This window comes from Myiozetetes cayanensis, unplaced genomic scaffold, assembly GCF_022539395.1.
Source record: "Myiozetetes cayanensis isolate MyiCay16 unplaced genomic scaffold, myiCay2020 scf556, whole genome shotgun sequence".
NCBI lineage: Eukaryota > Metazoa > Chordata > Aves > Passeriformes > Tyrannidae > Myiozetetes > Myiozetetes cayanensis.
Genome location: NW_026087805.1, coordinates 15,694 through 19,244, shown reverse-complemented (window position 1 = coordinate 19,244; position 3,551 = coordinate 15,694). Strand labels below are relative to the sequence as shown.

The following is a 3,551-nucleotide window of genomic DNA, read 5'->3' as shown; positions in this document are numbered from 1 at the left end:
TTTTGGTGTATTTTTGGTGTTTTTGAGGGTCCCATCAGTGCTGTTTTTGTGGGGGTCCCAGGAGTGCCTAGGACACGCTGACCCCGCTGGTGCTGAGGGTGACCCTGGGGGGGAGGGGCAGGTTATTTTTGGGATAATTTTGGGATATTTTGGGATATTTTTGGTGTTTTGGGTCTCCCATGCCGGGTTTTTTTGGGGGGTCCCAGGAGTGCCCCAGGACACGCTGGCCCCGCTGGTGCTGAGGTGACCCTGGGGGCAGGGGACCCCTGGTCGTGGCTGAGGGCTTCGACCCCAGCTCAGCCCCGACTCCGACAGCGCCGTCACCGCCACGGTGAGAGGAAAATTGGGGAGGGGGCACAAATTTGAGGGGGGACTCAAGTTGGGGGTTGGGGAGCCTCAAATTGGGGGCACAGAGTGGGAGGGGCACAAATTTGGGGGGCACAAATTGAGAGGCACCCAAGGGTGGGAGGGTAAGAATTGGGGGGTACAAATTGGGGGGTTGGGGGGACACAGATCGGGGAGGCTACAAATTGAGGGGTTGGGAGGGCACAAATTTAGGGGTTGGGGCAAAAGTTGGGGAGGGGCACAAATTGGAGGCAAAAATTGTGGTTGAAGGGGCACAAATTGGGGGTCAGGGGGCACAAATTGGGGGGGTAACAAATTGGGGGGACACAAGTGTGGGGGGCACAAATTGGGGGGGCACAAATTGGGAGGCACAAATTTGGGGGTCGGGGGCACAAATTGGGGGGTTGGGGGCAACAAGATTGGGGGGCACAGAATTGGGGTATTGGGGGGCACCCAGGGTGGGGGGGGTAACAAATTGGGGTGGGAGGTGGAAATGGGAGTGGGAGGGTCCCAGAAATTATCAGGGAGGTCTCACCCGCTTTTGACCCAAAAACCCCAAAGCTGCCGTTCGAGAGGGATTGCGGAGCCGACAACGTCTGCGAGGGACGAGCTCAGAGCAGCCTTCAACTTCTCAGGGTGAGCCAGGGACCCCAAAAACCCCCAAAACCCCCAAAAACAACCCTGACCCTCCTGGCCCCCGACCCCCTGAGCCCCCTGACCCCCAAGCTGAGGATGGGGAGGGGGAGGAGCTCAGAGCAGCCTTCAACTTCTCAGGGTCAGCCAGGGACCCCAAAAACACCCCAAAAACCCCAAAAACAACCCCTGACCCCCAAACCCCCAAGCTGGGGATGGGGGAGTGGGGGGAGGAGCTCAGAGCAGCCTTCAATTTCTCGAGGTGCGCCAGGGACACCCAAAACCCCCAAAACCCCCAAAAACAACCTGACCCCCGACCCCCCAAACCCCCTGGGCCCCTGGCCTCTCCTGAACTCCCCTAGGCCCCCAGGCTGAGGGTGGGGGAGTGGGGAGGAGCTCAGAGCAGCCTTCAACTTCTCGGGGTGAGCCAGGACCCCAAACCCCCAAAAACCCCCAAAAACAATCCCCTGACCCCTCCTGAACCCTCCTGACCCCCTTACTCCCCCAGACCCCCTGGCCCCCAGGCCCCCAAGCTGGGGGTGGGGTGGGGAGGAGCTCAAAGCAGCCTTTGACTCCTCAGGACCCCAAAACCCCAAAAACCCCCAAAAACAACCCCTGAACCCCCCGGCCCCCGACCCCCCGACCCCCCGACCCCCTCGGCCCCCTGACCCCCTGAGCCCCCAGGCTGGGGGTGGAGTGGGGGAAGAGCTCAGAGCAGCCTTCAACTTCTCGGGGTGAGCCAGGGACCCCAAAACCCCCAAAAACAGCCCCTTGATCCCTCCTGACCACCCTAGGCCCCCTGGCCCCCTGACCCCCTGACCCCCCCGACCCCCTGGGCCCCAGGCTGAGGGTGGGGGTGGGAGAGGAGCTCAGAGCAGCCTTCAACTTCTCGGGGTGAGCCAGGGACCCCAAAAACCCCAAAAACAACCCCTGACCCCCCGACCCCCAAACCCCCTTACCCCCAGACCCCCTGACCCCCTGGCCCCCAGACCCCCAAACTGGGGATGGCGGATGGGGAGGAGCTCAGAGCAGCCTTCAACTTCTCGGGGTGAGCCAGGGACCCCCAAAAACACCCCAAAAACCCCCCAAAAACAACCCCTGACCCCCTGACCCCCTGACCCCCTGACCCCCTGAGCCCCCAGGCTGGGGGTGGGGGGTGGGGAGGAGCTCAGAGCAGCCTTCAACTTCTCGGGGTGAGCCAGGGACCCCAAAACCCCCAAAAACAACCCCTGACCCCCCGAGCCCCTAAACCCCCTGAGGCCCCCTGACCCCCTGACCCCCCTGAGCCCCCAGGCTGGGGGTGGGGGTGGGGAGGAGCTCAGAGCCACCTCGACTCCTCAGGACCCCCAAAAACCCCCGAAACCCCAAAAAATCCCAAAACCTCCCCAAAACCCCCTCAGGAGGGTCCCCGGCTGTGTGTGACCCCCGGCCCCCAGGCTGCAGACGCTGCTGGTGGGGGTGGGGCACCCTGGAGCTGACGGTGACCTTTGGGAACCTCGCGAGAGCTCCTCGGGGCCACCCTGGTTTTGGGGCACCCCCAGCCTCTCCTACAGGAAGGTGGGAGGTCCTGCAGGTACAACCCCCTCCCCCAAAAAGCCCCACCCCACCCCTTCCCACACACAGAACCTCCCTGGGACCCCCAAAATCCTGGGGACCTCCGGATCACCAAAACCCCTCAGGAGCCCCCAGAACCTCCCTGGGACCCCCAAAATCTCACAGAGACCCTCCCAGAATCTCTCAAACCCCCAAAACTCCCTCAGGAAGCCCCAAAACCCCCTTAGGACCCCCAGACCCTCCCAGACCCCCAAAATCCCGAGGATCTCCCAGATCACCAAAACCCCTTTAGGACCCCCGACCTCCAGGAGCCCCAAAACCCCCAGGAACCCCAGAACCTCCCCAGGACCCCCAAAATCCCGCCGGGACCCCAGACTTCCCAAAATCCTGGGGATCTCCAGGACCCTCAAAACTTCAGAAACCCTAAAATCCCATAGGGAGCCCAAAACCCCCAGGACCCCCAAAATCCCCAGGACCCCAGACCCTCCCAGACCCTCCCCAAAATCCTGTGGGATCTCAGGACCCCTCAAAGACCCCCCTGGGACCCCCAGACTTCCAGAAACCCCTAAAATCCCATAGGGAGCCCCAAAACCCCAGGACCCCCAGATCTCCAGGACCTCCCCCAGAATCTCCTGGGACCCCAAAAATCCTGGGGGATCTCCTGGATCCCCAAAAATCCCATAGGGACCCCAGAATCTCCTGGGACCCCAAAATCCCCTAAAATCCCATAGGGTCTCCTGGATCCCCAAAAATCCCATAGGGACCCCAGATCTCCAGGACCCCCCTCCCAGAATCTCCTAGGACCCCCAGATCTCTCTGTGGACCCCCAGACCTCCAGAACCTCCCAACCCCCTCCCCGGGACCCCCTCAGACCCCCTGGGAACCCCAAAACCCCCTTGGGGACTCCTCAGACCTTCCTGGGACCCCAAAGCCCCCAGGACCCCCAGATCTCTCGGGACCCCCAGACCCCCAAAATCCTGTGGGATTTCCAGGATCCCAAAAATCCTGTAGGGAACCCC

The 3,551-nt window shown here is 62.3% G+C and overlaps 1 long non-coding RNA gene across 1 annotated transcript; it reads left to right on the top strand.

Moving 5' to 3' along the window:
- The first annotated feature begins 264 nt into the window (after nt 1-264).
- On the top strand, nt 265-2,477 carry LOC126650127 (uncharacterized). Its single transcript, XR_007631304.1, has 3 exons — nt 265-331; nt 907-981; nt 2,415-2,477. It is a non-coding gene; the product is annotated as an uncharacterized LOC126650127 (long non-coding RNA).
- The last annotated feature ends 1,074 nt before the right edge of the window (nt 2,478-3,551 follow it).